General features: G+C 38.5%; 1 protein-coding gene across 5 annotated transcripts in view; it reads right to left on the minus strand.

Annotated features, from left to right (window-relative positions):
• Window positions 1-19,432, minus strand: part of KCNQ (KCNQ potassium channel) — a 411,920-nt gene that overhangs the window by 291,847 nt on the left and 100,641 nt on the right. For all 5 annotated transcript variants that reach the window (XM_087350439.1, XM_087350438.1, XM_087350436.1 and 2 more), the window contains exon 2: window positions 240-382. The gene's annotated coding sequence lies outside the window, so the exon portion shown is untranslated. The remainder of the gene's footprint in view (window positions 1-239; window positions 383-19,432) is intronic.

Below are 19,432 nucleotides of genomic sequence, written 5' to 3' on the forward strand. Positions count from 1 at the left end.
GGATTAAGTGAGGGCGGGGAAAACGTTTGAAATATTTTGGCACAACGCCAATCAGCCGCACAATAAAACAACATTTAATATCGCACGGTTCCACTGTAAAGATCACGAAGTGTCCTAATGCTGGCTTCTCAACCCCTATTTCAATAAATTACGTATTTAAATTCCGGCTTTTTTGTGTCTCTATTATTGGTAGTCTACAGGTGGTTCCATCTGTCTGCTAATTTAACTACTAGACTAACGCCATGTTATATTCAGGTGGTGGTAGATGGCACTCCTGTCCTGTAAAGCTGCACACACATTGCGTGGAAGATAAAATGTTGCGTGCGGCCGTGAAAGCGATGCGATGCGTAAACGTGCGTGTGCATGAGTGAGGAAGACAACACTGGAATGAGAGAGAACGAAAACACAAACAAATTAGCAGGAGTCGACAGAAACACACACACACAAAACACAATACACAAAACACAAAACATTAGCACATGGAAACTTTAATGATAACATGCAAAGTTCGTTGTAAAATTACAGATATGCAATGAAAAAAAATCTTCTTCATACGTTTTCACAAGAAACAAGCAACAAAAGTGTTCATATATGTAAATTTACAAAATTATATAAGTAAATCGCGTGCAACTGTGTATTATGAAGCAGATCAAAGTGTGTAAACGTAAAATTCTATTGTATAAATTGAATCTGATGAAAGTTTATGAAAGACTCTCGGGCTACATGCCGCGTCAGGTGGCTGAATGGTGAATAAACCATATCCTCTGCCAACGTTTCGAGAGCCATATCTGCTCTCATCCTCAGGGAGAATTTTCATAGCAACATTTTAAGTTTTATCCAAAGTACAAACAATTCAATTAAAGCATATTTATTTGATTGTCACTTTTTAAACCGTCACAGAAAATATAAGTAATAATATCAAATCTAAAACTTCTTGACGATGGTGAAGAGTCAATTGAATAAAAATTTTCTTGGATATTATCCATCGTTTAGTAAATATGAAACGTAGTCCGGAGATAGGGATTAGCTGTATCTAGTGGGCCCAACTGTGTAGGAACCTGAAGACGGAGATAGAGTCCCATCTCCGAAACGTCGTTTTACGTTTTATATTTACTAGACGATGGATAATATCCAAGAAAATTTTTATTCAATAAGTAATAATGTAAATTATAACATCCTTGAAGGTTATTTCCTGGAACACTTTCATCATGAACAAGAAAAGCGTAACAGATACACATTTCTTATCAGTAAGTGTCGTGTCTCCAACTTTACGAAGAATACCATTACATTGTATAAATACTTGTCCTTCCTAGGAATCAAACCCTACTTGTCAGGCCCGGACTAAAGAAAATAAAAAGTTACAGAAAGAAATAAATAAATAAAAATCAGTGGTAAAAGAATACGCAAATAGAATAATTGAGGAAGAAAGCTAACGAGCTTTAAATTATACACAATTTTCGCTACGACATTTCTCTTAACCGTAATTCCAAATCTTAAAACTTTGCATACCGTGTAGTGTATTAGAATATAAAATAAGCAAACAAACTATTAACACTATAAAAAAGACACTAGTGTCTTTTTATAGTGTTAATAGTTTGTTTGTTTGCTTATTTTATATTCGTAATTCCAAAGTTTTATTCTTGGCAAACTGCACTCGAGAACAGACGTGCCTGAAGTCCTGAATAAGTGAGTCTGCGTAAATACATCTGATTAAGCTACATGGTGAAACGAGGGGCGATTATTTCCCGTTAGAAGGAAATGCCCGGGGTAACTTTCCACTGAAGATGGGCAGAGTTTGTAAATTGACAGGCGTCTTCGGCTGAGGACTTCGTGGAAAGCCGTCACGCTGAAGACGACTGTCCTCTGGGAACGTTGCCTCGATCCGCCCTGCTTTAATAATAAGTAACTTTGTAGTTTGTATTTATGGGGTTCGTATTTTTCTGTGTAAACAGCTATTATTTTCACAGCGACACGTATGAAGATGGCTGCCTTATGAGGTGATGTACAGTGTAATCTGATAGATATTGACCAACGTTTTTAGGACGCTCGTCGCCGTGGAAACCTGAAATCTCAGTCGTCACGCTATTTCACAAACTCAACGCGGTGATATGTAAGAATGAAAACAGAGAATATTTTGGAGATGAAATAATACGTGAGACAATATCAAAATGTAACTGAGAAACAGGGTTGAAGACGTGGACTTGTTTAATAGGAAATGGTGTTGGACGGGGAATTTATCGATCCGCTTGAGAGTTTAATCTCGAAATGCTCTTGTTAGCATTTCACGAGTGTCTGTGATCATCAGCAGACGTTTCAGGCGAATCACACATCGTCCCTTAAATTTGGTTACCTGACATCACGAAGCTACATCAAACCTAAACAACAACAACAATTATCCAGCGAGCTGATAAAAAATAGCAGCTTCCTGCTAGACAGTTCAAATAAGACGAGAAATTGAGTCGCGTTGTTAATTTAATATCCCATATAATAGGACCCATGCTTAATTTTCTTACGACATAGCATGTTCCAGAATTTTATTCAGATCTCATGCATTCAAGAATCTGATACATTGTGACGCAATCAGTCATTGCACACTGCGTTCTTCACCACAAAACGAATTTATTTGGCATTCATGCGAGTACTAATTATATCCTGGGTTAATGCGTTACGTTGCAGACATCACAGTCCTGATTGTCTGGGTACAAATGTTTCCTTCCACGTTCGTCTGGCCTGTCGAGGCGTCCATACATTCGTGACAATACGAAAGCAATTTAAAAAATTCAATTCCATTATAAATGCCTCGAATACCGTGTAGTATACTGGAATATAAATCATGCATACAAACAAAACTGTTTACACTTTGAAGGGCAATTAATGTCATGGCTACAAAACTAACGGGATTGTCACAAGGGAAGATGTGATATCATACATCTATGATGAAATCACGCTACAGTTCTATTACATTAATTTTCTACACGCATCTTTAACAATCTTAATGAGCAAAAACAAGGCACTTCGACCTCATGAGCGACATATGGGAAAAGCAAACCATTAAGTAGCCTCACTTGCTATTCAATTCATTTCTGAAACAAAAGGAATACTTGTGGCTAAGACTCTGATATCCCATTTAGCCAACGATTGCCAATTTCGTCGAAGGGTACCGACGAGCGGAGAACAACTGGGTGGCAGTGATACAAGGAGGTTGAATAATTTCAAAGCCTTAGGCAGTGCGTACTTTCATTTATTTTACTAATGACATTTTATAAATCAAGACTTTTTTATTGTATGCATCCCTGTAACTTTCATTCAAAGAATTGTATCGTCCTAATACTTATCGAGATGCTACAAAATATGTATAGGAAAAATTAAGAAACTGGGAACTTGATTTAAAGTGAATCGTAAAGCAAACTTTAGATATGATACGTCAAGTGGCATCAAAATATCGCCCTGAGAATCTAAAATCTCTCAATTTATTAAGTTTTCCCCTTTCCGTTATTTCAACTTCTTTAGGTTTTCAGAGCCCTCTATAAATGAATTAATCTCACTCTAGCCAAAAGATGTTCACGTATTTCGTTTCAAACACTTCATACTTATTCACTGAGTCCGATCAATATGCAACTCAATATATTCCCAGAATCCTGTCATTAGGACCAACAAAGGGAATATTGAATGAAAGAGTAAAATGACACTTTTGCTATTCGGATTTTGTGTTGGCATGGCCGTCGGGAGTGCTGACTACTTAGTCTGTTATGTGGCAGTTCTTTTAAAGAGACAAAGGAGATACGCCTCTATCAAGACGAGCAATCTTTAGCAAAAGATGGAACAAAGGAAAAGGTTGTATAAAAGGGTAAAAAGAAGAGCTGTTCTAGAGAACCTTTTCTTAGTTTATGGTCTACTAGCTGCGTGACTAAACTACAATATCTGGAATTTTGACAGGGTACAAGCGAGTTTTGCAAAAAATTGAACAGTTATGAATTATAGTACGTGAAAATATGAGATGATAGTCCATCAATTTAAGAAAAGTGTTAACAGTTGCCCAGCTGTTTACGTTAAAGATGTTTGTCTTCTAAGTTGTTACGCCGTATAGTCCGGTAAAAGTTTGCCGACATTTCAGAGGTCTTTGGTGACTCCAACACCAGGACGATCGCCCTGATGACCTAACGATGGAGTCAGCAGGGACCTCTGAAACGTCGGTAAACGTCTACCAGACTACAAGAAGCGACACCCCATATTTGTCGCCGTCAGAACTTCCCATCCTGTCTCAGGGAATATTCACAGGACATGGTTTTTATTCAAAGGATCTCGCACAAGCTGGCACGACAGTACGTACTTAGGCTGCGTGGTAACAAGCAGGCTGTAAAACTACAGCGGATAACAATCGGACAAACGGCCCCGAGGTGCACTCGCACTGCGTGCTGTCCTGAGGCGACGCTAATAATGCCTAAGTGCGTTTGCCATGTTCATACATGACAATATCAGGAGACTTCAGGGGATAAACTCAAAATTGGATGTTCAGAATGAAAGTATATGATAAAATTTAATGACCTCTTTCCCTGATCTATACTTCTTGTTTGGCTTTCTCTAGAGTTCCACACGTGGAGTTCACATTCAAGCACGACTGATGTTTCTAGTTTAATCAAAAGACATTAAAGACATTCAAAACGAAGTTAACAGCACGAAAGTTAGCCAGGCTATTGTTCAATTTTTATTTTTCGCTCCTGATACGTATCCAGTTTGGTATTAAGCCTTGATCTTTCGGGTTCTGCTATCGTAGTGTTAATTATGTGGACTGTTGTCTTCTGGGTTATGATGCCGTATGCGCACATCTTGTAGGTTCTTATCAGTGTTTCGGAGGAACATTTCGACCCCATCTCCTGCCCTGAAGATGGAGGCGATATGCTCCTCCGAAACACTGGTAACAACCCACACGACTACACGCGCCATAATTCCTGGATCACTGTCCACATTTGTACTCCCGTTAAAGCCTGAAATCTCAAAAAAAAAAAAAATTAGTCACATAAAATACAGGAATTTAGCTCAAACGTAACACTCGTTTACCGGAGTAAGAGGGTTAAAATCTCAGTGGGTTACCGTTTACCCTGTTTGAGGATAACAGGCTCAAACCGATTCTTCCCAAATATTTATAACTACAACACACATGGATCATTTCACCTCTTTCGGTGCTAAATAGCCTTTGCAGTTTACAGAACATCGATAAAAGAACAACGTACACACATTAACTTTTCGGGTCTATTCACCGTCTATAATTAACCAAAGGGCCAAACAATTGTCGTAGTCAATTGCTGGCGGTTCTGCGCTTTCAAAGGTCAAGAGTTGCAAGCTGTATGCCAAAGAGAAACTCGAGTCTAGTGTTAAGACAGGAAACATCTGGGAAATATGAAGAAAATTAATATTTACACAGTACATGAAATACAAAAGTTCTTGGATTTATGAGGACTGTAATACAAATCACTGCACGTTTTATAACATAAATTGACTTACCGACATAATAACATACGAAGAACAGAGGAACTTTTATAGAATTTAGAATGAGAATAGGTCTGGAAACTAAAGAATAAACAGCTGAGTATAAGACAAATTAGCAAAGTTAAAGCAAATGAAATATGCTCCAAAATAAAGTTGACAACGCTGAAGAACGACAGGCTCATATGTCTACTGTCTTTTGAGTAGTGACAATACTGTAGCATGTTTATCACGGCTGCTACATTCATACGAGTAGAATAAAAACATTGATGCAACATAATTTTGTGGTTACGAGGTAGAAAGACTTGTGAAATTTACGAAAGAATGGCAATTTAGTACGGTGGTAATTCCATGAACCACAGAAGATATTCAGAATGGGTGCAAATATTGATAGGATGTCTGATAATATGAATCTCTAGGGCTATAAACTATATAATGTGATAAGGTTAGCGAATGCTTAAATGTCGTTTAAGTTAGATTAAGGCTTCAAAGCTTTGATGGTTAATATAAGAGAATTTGTAAATAAGTTCACGAATCAGGGCGTTTTTAATAATAGGCCTAAATTGATAACATTGAACGACGTGTAGTGATCCAAATGTATACCACAGGGGCGCCAACCACAAGTTCTTTAACTTCTGGTACCTTACAGCTCGTCACGTGGAAAGAGAACGCCAGTGCGCAGGCGTTTGGAGGTTTTGCTGGTGACCCTGGGGGAACAGAATTCTGGCTTCTGGAATGATGGGAATCAATTCCTGCCCGCTTCCGACTGCAGGGGAGTGAACGAAACTAACGTTTGTTTTATTTGTTGGTCGGAATTCTTCTGCGACCGCGGGATGTTTTGATGGGGTAGTCAAAGTATCTTATGTGGGACCACAGAATAAACATTGTTTGGCTGCGAACTTGTATTTCGATTGTTTGCGGAGTTTTATTATGTGAAAGAATAATTGTACAGTTAAAATTGTCTTCCCGGACTGTGTTATTTTATAAAATTTAATTAGATGCGAATGGCTGAAGCAATCCCGTTGCTGTGCGCTCAATTACAGCAGAGTACTTGGTTTCTGTGGATGTACCGTTGGTCTTTGTACATACCGTGAAGACTTCAGTTCCAGTGTTGTCGTGAAGTCCATTTTTAAGATTCACGTTGTCAGGATACTTTTTTATTGAAGATGGCTATCTTCTGGGTTGTTGCGCCGTGTAGTCTGGTAAACGTTTATCGACGTTTCAGAGGTTCTTGTTGCCGCCATCATCGCCCTGATAATGGACGATTAAGGGCCTCTAAAACATCGGTAAATTTCTACCAGACTGCACAGCGCAAAAATTCAAAAGACAGCTATCTTCAGACTCACGGCCGTGGAAATCTCAAATCATACCTATTTATTGTTTTAAAACTGGCTCTGCCTTATAGAGGTTCGGGGGGGGGGGAATTAATACTCCTTGGTTATTTTTGCTTGGGTAGTTTTGTCCAAAGTTTACTAGTAGCCCTAACCTTGAATATAGGCTTAACGTTCTTCTGCAGTTCAATTAATAATTGGTATTTTTAGTGGAGTGTATTGGCCCCTAAATTGCACTGCGGGAGGTCATCTGAAGGCTGACACTTGGGCCCAGTTATATTTCTTCGATTCATATTGCACAGATATTTTATCATTTGATTTGTGGCCTTGGTCACAACACTGAAATGAAATACAAATTGGGCAATTAGTTGGGCAGACTAGCTACAATATTTCAGAGTGATCATTAAACAATTTTGAAAGTTAGATGTGTAACTATTCCCGTTCTGACCAAGTTTGAACATTCCTTGTAACTTACACTAATCTTGTACGTCGAAAACGCACAACTTTAAACAGTGTTATCCCATATTCTAGAGACATTACATTGCACTTCACTGAATCGCTCCCTTAATGTGATTATAAACTGACTTCTCAGAACTCGACAGCTGTCTGTGAAGTGATATAATCGTCTGTTACAGCTGCTAATCGCAATCCTTATCTCTCATTTCAGAAGGAACAATGGTGTAGGCATCAAGAGCGTCTTATATTTGTGAAGAGAAGGCTCCATTCTCAAAATATTCATTATCGACTTGATGTTCTGTTGTAACAGCGTCTCAAATTCAGTTCGATATTTGTATTGTGTCCGGTAGACCAGTTACGTAACAAGGTTTACAAGTTCTTTGTTTTTCATTATTAAAGAGTCACGTGAAATGTCAGTCTCGTCATAAGCCAACAGGTCCACATGAATATGCCATCAAGGAAGTCCGAGGGACAAATGAATAACCAAATCCCTAGTTATTTAAGCTGGAGTTAATTTATTTGAGGAGAATATTAGTACCATGAAGAACAGTGTGCAAATTATCCTAGAGGCCTAGGAGCAAAAGTACCAAACTTAATACGTTCACTACACAAAACGAAATCAGAAACAAAGTCACAATTCACCTAGAAGGTATGCTTAATACGTAATTTGAGAATTTATCATGTTAGTAAGAAATTGTTGGTTGTTAGCTCGTTTGGTTGATTGGTGAATTTTATGGCTATGTGTGTTTACTGCTTTAGATTACCCCAGTCATTTTTGTTGCAAAATTTACTAGTATTTAAAATATTAACAAAAAGGAACAAGGTTCATAATAAAATTTAAAAAAATTATTAATTATAGAAAAGCTTAGTAGTATTCAGAAAAGAATAATAAAAAGTACAACAATACAAAAATTAAGTGTACACGAAAAAGTCTGGACCTGACAGACTTAGTATCGTTTTAAATATAAACGTTCAAAATTTAAATAATCTAGTGCATATAGCAGTTTTATCTGGCGTGCATGAGAGTCTGATATGTCGATGTTCTACTTGAGAAGGGCAGAGGCTGAAAGAATACATTTGGTGGTCATCTTCCGCTTGCCGCAAAGTTGTAAATAATGGTATATCAAATCTAAAAGTTCGTGACGATTGTGAGTCACTTGAATAAGAATTTTCTTCGATATTGTCCATCGTCTAATAAAATAAAATATAAAACGACGTTTCGGAGATGGGGTTCTATCTCCGTTTCCAGGTACCTACTCTACCTATTGGGCCCAACTGTGTAGGTACCTGAAGACGGAGCTAGAGCCCCATCACCGAAACGTCGTTTCATATTTTATTTTATTAGATAATATTCAAGAAAAATTTTATTCTAATGTAAATAATGGGTTGGCGCTTTCGAAGTTTTGATTCTAAGAAAGAAATGTATGACTACACAACACGTTTTCCAGATAATATTTACTTTAAAGTATAGCATCGAAAGTATACATTGAAACTTCCTTTATTATCTTTTTCCGAAGAATTTTGTTCATTAACATAAAGATCGCATTTTTTGTCAGCTGTATTTCTATAATACAGGGATATTTATACGAACTGTTTAAGACTATCTAAGTATGAGAAATGGGTACGAACAGGAAAGGGAAATGAGGATTTGGAAACGAAGGGAAGGGAAACGAAAAGCGAAATAAAATGAGCTCAATGACCATGGAATAAATTAATGTGTTTTTTAGAGTTCACTTCTGCATTATTTGCATCCGTCTCAACTCACGCAAGCGTTCCTAAGAGTATCTGGTCATTGTGCGGTTGTGGTAAAAGATGAAGGGAAATGGCACGATCATTCGATTTCGATTTCCACTCATTTCCAGAGAAAGTACAGTCAACAACATTTATGATTTAAATATATGCACTGGCTACACGAAACGTAGCACATTTTTAAAATTCGAATAGAAATAAAGCCCTAAATTCCTCGCTTACACTAGCCGGTGAGGATAAGCAATTCCCACTGCGATATCGGTGTAGCAACGCGAGAGAAATCGAAAGTCGCTGCTCCATTCGGTCATAATTCAGTGTAAAATGGTCCATCCTCTTTCGTTTAGAGTAAATAATGAAAACCAGGTTACTGATTCCAAGCGATAGCTGACGAATACGAATGAGATTCATTGCCGTTTGTTTCATCTTTTCGTGTGAGTGCACAAAAAAGCGGTACATTTCTATCGAATCCTTTATGCAGTGCCAAACAAACGTATACACAAATTCATTAAACGAAAAAAACACATTTTTAGTCACTAAATCATTACATACGTCAGCACTGGTACGTAGTGAATTAGTGAATGTAGCGTAGGTGTTTAAAACGACCACCGTTAGGTTGACAGCGGTGAGAAACTTACTGAAATGCTGCCACCGTATTCTAATGTGTATACATAACTTTTGGATATACTGTATTTTGGACATAGCAGTGTTACATGACTCTAACTAAGTTTTGTCTTACGGACAACAGTGGGACGCATATTTCATTCATGATTAAATTACGGAAATGCACACAACCCAGTGGCGAAAAGAACCATTTTTTTTAGCCTGAGAAAATTAAAATACCTGACGCCACGACCCCCCCCCCCCCCCCCGACAACCAGTTTGCTCATCCAAGACAGAGAAAAGTTATGAGAGGAAGCTTCACACAGACAATATTCGGTGTTTTCTTTTAATTTCAGGGTATGGTCTGACTGTCATCGCTGTATCCCGCTCCTTCGACGCCAGAGTTCCGGCTTCGGTAACATCTCTACCTTTCTGTTGCTTCCATAGAAACCTAAATACTGTTATATACGAAACTACACTTACTTTTTCCTTCTTATGTTTAAAAAAAGTATTACGATGTTCTGAAGTGAACGTACATTGAGAGCGAAAAACTTTACTTACGCTAATGAGGATTTACACAACTCTTACAGTTCACATGCTAATGTTAAGATGATTAAATACAATAAAGAAAACAATAGAATGTGCAGCATACATAAGAAAATAATTCACGCATATACAACTATGGTTACTTAAGGTTACTGATGACGGTGCCAGTATGACCTCTGAAACGTTGGTAAACATCGACCAGACTACACAGCGCAACAACCCAGAAGACAGAAATCTTCATACCCATCGCCCTGATGACGGAGGCAGTATGACCTCTGAAACGTTGGTAAACATCGACCAGACTACACAGCGCAACAACCCAGAGGAGAGAGATCTTCATACTAAGAATCGCCCTGATGATGGAGGCAGCAAGGACCTCTGAAACGTTGGTAAACATCGACCAGACTACACAGCGCAACAACCTAGAAGACAGAAATTTTCATACTAAGAATCGCCCTGATGACGGAGGCAGTATGACCTCTGAAACATTTTTAAACATCGACCAGACTACACAGCGCAACAACCGAGAAGACAGAAATCTTCATACTAACAATCGCCCTGATGATGGAGGCAGCAAGGACCTCTGAAACGTTGGTAAACATCGACTAGACTACACAGCGCAACAACCCAGAAGACAGAAATCTTCATACTCACCGCTGCGAAAACCTCAAATCTTACATTGGTTACATATGTAACCCAGGATAGCTCGGTCAGTGAAGTAAGTGGCTTACGGTGTAAACGGTTCGGTCCCAGGCAGCGATAAAAATAGTTTTCCTTCACCTCCAGCTACATATCGACTCTGGGGCCCATCCAATCCAGAAGCTCTTTCCTAAACGGCCGAAAAGTGAGGCTGATCAAGGACTTCCATCAGAGTCCGAGGTTAAGAATGTCCGGAACTCACTTGCCATTCATTCCACGATAAGCGTTCAGGCTGTTGTGCTTATAAGCTCAGAGATAACTTTTTCTGTCCATAGATCCTACACAAGTTTGCATATTAACAGTCGTAAAGAAAGGCAGCTTTTAAATACGAAACTATTGAACCGAGCACTCATACTTCTTTTATTCCTGTGTTTATATATCGTATACAAATATAAATTACATATTTGAGACCGAACAAGAAGTTGTTCAACTGATCAGATGCTTCTCCGAGCATAGAGAACTTATAATGAACATGTAGTACCACGAACTAGTACGTAATTCTCAAACGTATTATTCCATCAGATAAATTAGTTTCATTTTGTTTTAACGTTCTGTGTCGGTTTTAAGTTCACAGTTGTTTGGCGTTAAACAAATGCGTTAATTTCGAATTTCAAATTCATGCCCATTATTTCGGTACAGTTCTAACTAAAAAGAGGTAATTGTAAAATTAAAACGCTTGTGCGATGTACGGAAACGCGTTCAAATTACTGGTAGTCTGCTGAACTAATCATTATTTTGAACTCTGATGTGCTAATCAATGGAGATTGCTTCGGTGACATTCGAAAATGGCAATAAAAATCACACATAGCCGTGGTGTGAGGGTTGTGGTGCTCTCCTTCCTATGGCACATTTTCAAAAACTCTCGGAAAGAAATTATGAAACCTACATTTCTTGAAGTAGTTCTATCTGTATACAAATACTAGCAAGATCTGTAAATTATTAATTATACTATTAATTACTCATCACATCACACTATATCTATATATTATTTTAGATATAATCTCAAAATTTTGAATCAAAACCTTATGTTCGGTGTTTTAAATCGCCTACGGAATTTTATTTATTTTTTTCCTTTTTCGTACACATTTTAAGCATATTCTATTATCTGTCCTCTTCCACATTTCATATTCTCACTTGAATCTGTTCGTAAGTTGCTTCACTGACACGGAAAAACACAGGAAAAATTCACGTGGATGTCGTGATAAATTTCATTTTACAACATATGACTTTTACGGACCTCCACATCACTGGTAATGATGCCGATTTATTGCATAGATAAATCTTCTTTTGCAAAGATAATCGTGCTACAGACACCACACTGCAAAAAAGTTGCTGTTCTATATCGTATTCTTTAAACATTAGTCACACTTCAAAATCGATTCTTCCAAATAATGACAGTTTGGCTGAATTACAGGCAATTTTAAACACGCACATGAGGGTGACTAACTTCTAGGTAATTGCACTGTGTAGTGTGGTCAAAATTATTCGACGTTTCAGGGGTTATTTCTGCTTTTATCAACACAGCAGTCGGGTCTCATGATAGAGGCTATGAGAACCTCTGGAACGTCGATTAACTTCCACCAAACTACGTAGTGCAACGTCCCAGAAGACAGTCTACCCTCAAATTTAATCTTTATTTTAAAATGTCTTTTGAATACGAAGTTACTAAGATGGCGGTTGTCTTGTAAAAATAGTATTTAATAATGCAGTCCAGCTAAGAGTGACAAACCTAATCTGTGATCTCGAGTTTCTTTCCGTTTAGGGTTGATGCCTCAGAGCGAAAGTAAATATTAAGGAACAACATTAACGTTGACTTCATAAGTATTCAAACAGATGGCAACACAAGAAACTGCAGGTATTAATTATGTGCAGCTGTGTCGCGACATACAGAGACCAACACCATTAACGAGGTAAATCCAAGGAGCAGAGTCCTAATTGAGAAGCTAATGGTTGCTAATCCAGCCAAGAAATTTTCCGTCTTTTACGAAACCCGAAACTTCATTGCCGAGTTCACAAGGGTCTGCTACTGGTCTCTATCCTTAAGCACTTGAATTCTATATATATCACAAAACATTTCTTTAAAATCCTCCCATCTGCGTGTACGCTTTACAAGCCGTCACCTTCTTCAACATGTACTATTACTCTATGGAACACAGTCCTTCTCCATAAGCTGGTAGTCGCTCAGCTGATCAAGAAATTGCCTTGTCTTTGATGAAACTCAATTTAGTAGAGTCTTCACAAGAGTCTGCCACTGGACCAAACCTATGCCAATGTCTCCCAAGTATTCTCTTACGTTCAGGCTTTCAAACAAGAAATTTGTCTGAATTTCATAACTTCCCCGTGAGTGATACATGCACCTCCCACCCCATACTCCTTGATGTCCTCACTCTAATAATATTTAGTAGGGATTGTAAATGATGAAGTTCTTAATTCTGTACTTTTCTACGTCCTCCTGTGATTTCCTTACTTTGCTTCAAAGTATTCTTCTCAGCACCCTGTTCTCAGACGTCCTTGTTCTACTTTCGTTCATTATTTTAATATACCAAGTTTTTACAAAATCGGTAGAATATTTACTGCGTATTTATAATATCAGGAACACGATGACGTCACTTTTCACTGACCTCGCCAGTTGCTGCTGCAATATTGTGGTTCCAATAGCAAACCTTTTTGTTAGCAGAGAATAAGTCAGATACATAGATCCGCCACTGTATGTGGCAGACAGCCGTGACCTCTTGAACACTTCCTTCCGAATCTACAATAAATTATCATCACTCTGCGTTCCGTGATATTACGATATGTTTCAACAATTTATTTTCAAATTAATTCTGTATAATCAAGAACTATAACTCACCCATTTCCCAGTAGCTGTTACTGGATATGACCTTAGATACATATCTTAAACCCTAAGGTCTGAAAGAGGTTATGGTAGCCAAACGCACCCCAACCCCAGAGCGATACTACTTTCATTATTTATGGTCCTTTACTTCCTATAGGCTTGTTACACAGTGACCCAGATAAGGAACCAATGATACACTGGTCTAACCCCCTCCCCACACTCCCCTCACCGCACTAAATCTACTGATATTTCTTATGAAGTCTTTCCCTGTACAATTCTGTAATAATCGTGCTGGCATGTCCGCATTTGAACCATATTATCTTTGATAGTTAGCCACGAGAAACTTGCGCTACGTTGTAAAAATTTGGATAAAATAATAATGGAAATAACAGCAGGAACACTAGGCCTTCCACCAGAACATATGAAAATATGTACATTTTTCATAAACGTACATGTACAATTCAGTTCTGCCAGCTAGAGATACAGTTTCCTGGATAAACACTTATAAATTTCGGAAAAAAGAAAAGTATACAAAATAAATTAGTGGAAAAACATGAAAGGAAAGCAACACTTAGGAAACTCAGATGGAGGATAATATTAAAACTGATCTTAAACAGAGAGTGTCTTTAATCTGTTCAACTGACTCAGTAGATAACCCAGTGGCGGATTCTTTAAAATTCGTTAACGAATAATTTGAACTTATAAAGGCCTGAGAATTTCTGGACAAGCTACATGACTGTTGGTTGACTAATATGGATTTTGATCCGTGTAATTAATTATCTTAGATTTTCTGAAAATCTGTAATTTATTACGAGGTTAATTAACACAAGTACAGATAATCTTTTACCTCAATCAGTCACACTAATCGTCTACTAAAAGATGAGTTCCATTAACCGTTTGAACAAGAAGAAGCTAATTTAAACTGCAACTGTATTCGCCCATCAAATTACCCATTAAGCCGTACTGCAAACTGACAAGAAGAACTCAACTTGATTAAAAATGACTTATTTAAAAGCAGTACTCACCTCGAATAATCTGACGAAATGACGTACACTGACTGAGTGGCCATTCATGGAAATTTATGTTAAAAATCTTCTGAATTCAACTAAAAGTGCCGTGAACAGAGACATCAGCGCACAGTCAACTACCACGTAGGATGCTTGAATTTTTCAGTTGTTAGCAACATGGAAACAACCCCACCCTGGCCAATCGCAGAGCAGAGAATGACATATTTTAATTTAGCCACACCCAGTTCATTACATATGTGTAATGGAAATGAAATGCCCCGTTGTATTATCCAACACATCTTGGCTTCATCAGATACGAATTTAGTGCAACCACAAACCCTTTGTAATACTATGACTAATGAATCTAGAATTTTGATGAAATTAAAAGCGGGTTACTTCAGGAATTGCAGGTGTACCACTGAAAAGGCAGTCTAACAACAATCACGTACTATGGTACCGAAATGAAATCATAAGCAGGTACACCCCCGCGTACTACTCTTTCCCACCTCCCCGTGAATCTGGAGACAAGGTCACCCTGGTTGCTAGGCCGCTGCGTCTTTGTTCTCGAACCTTACTTTGCGTCGATATCGTTTGTACCTTTTCGCGTGTCATTAATCAGTGAATATCCTGATAAAGAAGTTCTGAATAAAACAATAATAAGCCGATAGACAACAGCATTTCAGAACACAGAGAGTTTGTCACATGAACCCTTCGAGCGACAAAACACCTGAAATTACGGCCGTACCGATTCTAATAATAATATGAATTATTATAATGTATGACAGTGGGGTTTAGTCTCTCAACTTAGAGATAGAATGTCTTTTCTTTGGGGATGTGACGCTTATCCATCGTCCTGTGTCCTACAAACAGTCTACTACGTTTCGGAACCTGGATCTGCTCGCGGCCCTCAGGTGGAATGTTCCAACACAGTTGGGTCCTTCAGAGGCGAACGGCAGTCAGTGTATTGGAGGATTTTGGAAATATTGATTCACTGAACCAATATCAATGTCGGACACTTTTATTCTCCCCGGTATAACAGTAACAGCACGTCGTTTGAAGGTTACCTGTTGGTTAGCGTCTAAATCTAGTACCAGATGGCCCCGGGTTCAAATCCAACCGTTATCAGATTTCTAAAATATAATAATAAAATTGTGTCAATATGATAACAGCAACGCCTGATAAGCCAGCTACAATGTGTGTATCAAACATATCTACGACAACGGACAATGTACTCGTACAGCACACTGCATCGGCAAAACTTTCACCACACTTTAACAGTGGTAAGATATAATAAAACAAACAGGAAATTATTTAAAACTCAGGAACTGCAGATGAAAGGTATCTACAATACGAAAAATCTGTATTATATAAAGCACACTTCCATGCTTTCTTGCGCAGACCTCGAGGAACACGTTCAAATAATGTAATACGCGGCAAGACGTGCTTCTATCATCGCTGTTGTTTTGTAACTGTACGCTTCGGAGGGAAGGAGGTGTAGATAGGAAAGGGGCAAAGGAAATGAAGAATAAGGAGAGGACACTTTATATTGGTGGTAAAATAATCACTGTTTAGTAAGCATAATTAATAAGCCACTACTTAGTATGAATTCAGGTTGTCGTGGCGGTGAGTCCGAAGATGGCTGTCTCCTGAGATGTAACGCCGTGTAGTCTGGTAGAACTTTACTGACGTTTCAGCAGATATCCTTGCTGCCTCCAATATCGAGGCATTTGTAAGATTTGAGGTTTTCACAGCGGTTAGTATGAAGATTTCTGTCTTCTGGGTTGTTGTGCCGTGTAGTCTGGTCGATGTTTACTAACGTTTCTGAGGTCATACTGCCTCCGTCATCAGGGCGACACAGCGGTGAGTATGACCTTTGAAACGTTGGTTAACATCGACCAGACTACACAGCGCAACAAACCAGAAGACAGAAATCTTGATCAAGGCATTTATTTCCCTGGTGATGGATGCACCAAGGATCTCTAAAATTTTGGTAAACTCAGACTAATCGGCGCAACAACACAGATGACAGTAATATTCATATTACTCCAACATGGATTTAATGTTTCAGTTATGAAATATTTTGTACTCACATCAGTAAACATCATGCAGCACACTTATTCTACAAAAACTGATAGTAACCGAGTTTATTAAGAAATTTCCTGCTTCGTACGGACTCCGAAGGTGTATTGCCGTGTTCACTGGTCCCTATCCAGTGTAACAGTGTAAGTTCGAGCGTGGTCTTGTTCGAGACATCCACAGCTACACTTCCCATGTCGTGACGCAGTCTCATCTGCTCCATCCGCAATATTAGAACAACCACTTGACACTCAGACTAACAATATATGAAAATTCTGAATGAGTAGGTCTACCTAAAATAACAGGCTCCATAGATTTCACTGCATCCTGTCAACAGAAGCCACTTACCTACTGCAAGTATGGTTTGCTTTTAATAAAAAATATTGTTAGTGATTCAATTGCACTATCCACTGACGGGTAAATCCACGATAGTTAACTAATACTTCGGCAAACACCACTACACGAGACACACCTTGCACCACTGTCAATTGTTCCGAGGAACCTCAAAAACTAACAACCGCGTGCGTTGCTGTGAGATGCGCGACGGGAATAGAAGAAGCAAAGTCAACATTTGTCAAATAGCAGACGGCTTTTGCGAGCCATAAAACTATATTTAGCTAGTCTATAGTGTGAATGTCACAATATATTTTAACCGATTAAAACTTTCCCGTCTTTTATACACTGAACCCAACCAAAAATAAAACTCTGAAACTGAACATCAATGCTACTTAAATAACATTAATTCCATGGAGCACAATCCTGATAATTGATAATCGATCAGCTGGCTAGGATATTTCCGCAAGACGTCGCTACAGGACCTAACCTCAAAGTAGTCAAAACCAGGCCACATCCTCACACCCTATTTATTTAAAATATAACACTAAGGATGGCTGTCTTCTGGGTCGTACGCCGTGTACTCTGGTAGAAGTTTACCGACGTTTCAGAGATCCTTGCTGCCTCCACCTTCAAGGCCTCTGAAGCATTAGTAAATTTCTACCAGAGTACACGGGGCAACAACCCAGAAGACCGAAATCACCAGTGAAGACTTGTTAACAACAGGTTCAAGCTTCAATATGGAGAAACGACCGTTGTCGACTATCCGAGACTTCTTATTAAATACACTCACCACTACGCAAACCTCTTGAAAAACACATACTTAGAAGATCTAGATAATGGAGGAGGTGAAGAATTAAAATGGATCATCGAGAGATTGACTACGAGGATAGAAGTTGGATGAAACTCGGTCAAGATCACGTTTAAGCCAGGCTTCCTATTAACGGCTTTAAAATGTTAAAGAGTTCCACTACGTAGTTTAGTTTTGGTTAATGGTGTTTTGTGGATGATTTCCAAGGAAAACACCTGGTGAAGAACTACAGCAAGAAGAACAGACAGCTATTTTCCGACCACAGCATTTCAATGAAAACAACAGAGCCAAAGTGAACCTTTCCCAACAGCCCAAATTACCACACGCTAGAAGCCAACGTCCCATATTGCTCGCAAATTTCAATTGAAAGCAGTAGCACTGTCCAATTCGAGACGAATCATCATTCAACTGAATTAAGTTAATCTGGACTTCATGAAGTTACGTAAAAGAAATAAAATTATAACATGAAGAATAAAAAGTCGGCTGGTTATCACTTCTCCGTGAATTTTATATCAGTATGATTTGAGATTTTCACGGCGGTGAGTCTGAAGATGGCTGTCTTCTGGGTTGTTCCGCCGTGCAGTCTGGTAGACGTTTACCGACGTTTCAGAGGGCTATTTTCATCATCAGGGAGATGAGTATCGATACTAATTTTTTTTTTTGAAGAAAAAATAATTACAGTTTTTTTTATTCTATATCGAAAATTGTTATCCTACACAAAGAAATTTCCTCCATGGAGTTGTCCCCTTCTACCGACAGGAATCGATATTAATAGTTACAGTATCGGAAACTGAACAGTCTGTTAGTGAAGCCCGAATAGATGTCAGAGGAAGACAGGCATATTAGAGAAACCTCTAGAAAACGCAGTTTACCACTTCGACAATCGCGTTTCAAAAATTAGGCAGACATTGATATAGTGTAAGTGCTAAAACGAGATTATCTCAGTTATAAACCATAATTATTTTGTCAATTTATATTAGACAATGTTTTTTATTGAACACATTCGACAAAACAACGCATCTCCATACAAGGTGAGATTTCAAGGTCTCGTTGAAGTCAATTTTAAGTTGGCTATCTTGTGAGATAATCCGCCGTGTAGTCTGATATAAGCCTGCCGACGTTTCAGAGGTGCTTACTTCCTCCATTTTGTCGCCCTGATGATAGAGGCAATGAGCACCTCTGAAACGTCGGTAATCTACCAGTCCACATGGCGCAATATCCCGAAAAGCAGTCATCATCTTCCTACACGTTCAGCATTCTGAAACCTCCGATGCGAATTACTGGTCGACGTCAACAGCGCGGACGTACGACATAGTTTGCTGGCTCAGCTTTCCGTAGTGGAATGCCTGATCTTGTATTCGAGAAGAACTCGTATCGAACTTTGACCTTCATACCGGTTAACTTGATTATTCCCTCAGTTTACCAAGGCAAATCCTTACACAATCAAATTGCTGTTACTCGTAACTGAATCCCTGTCTCATTCTAAGACAAAATACTGCAAAAT

Source organism: Zootermopsis nevadensis, unplaced genomic scaffold, assembly GCF_977971745.1.
Source record: "Zootermopsis nevadensis isolate Lab colony 2312 unplaced genomic scaffold, Znev_1.0 Znev_ptg000017l, whole genome shotgun sequence".
NCBI lineage: Eukaryota > Metazoa > Arthropoda > Insecta > Blattodea > Termopsidae > Zootermopsis > Zootermopsis nevadensis.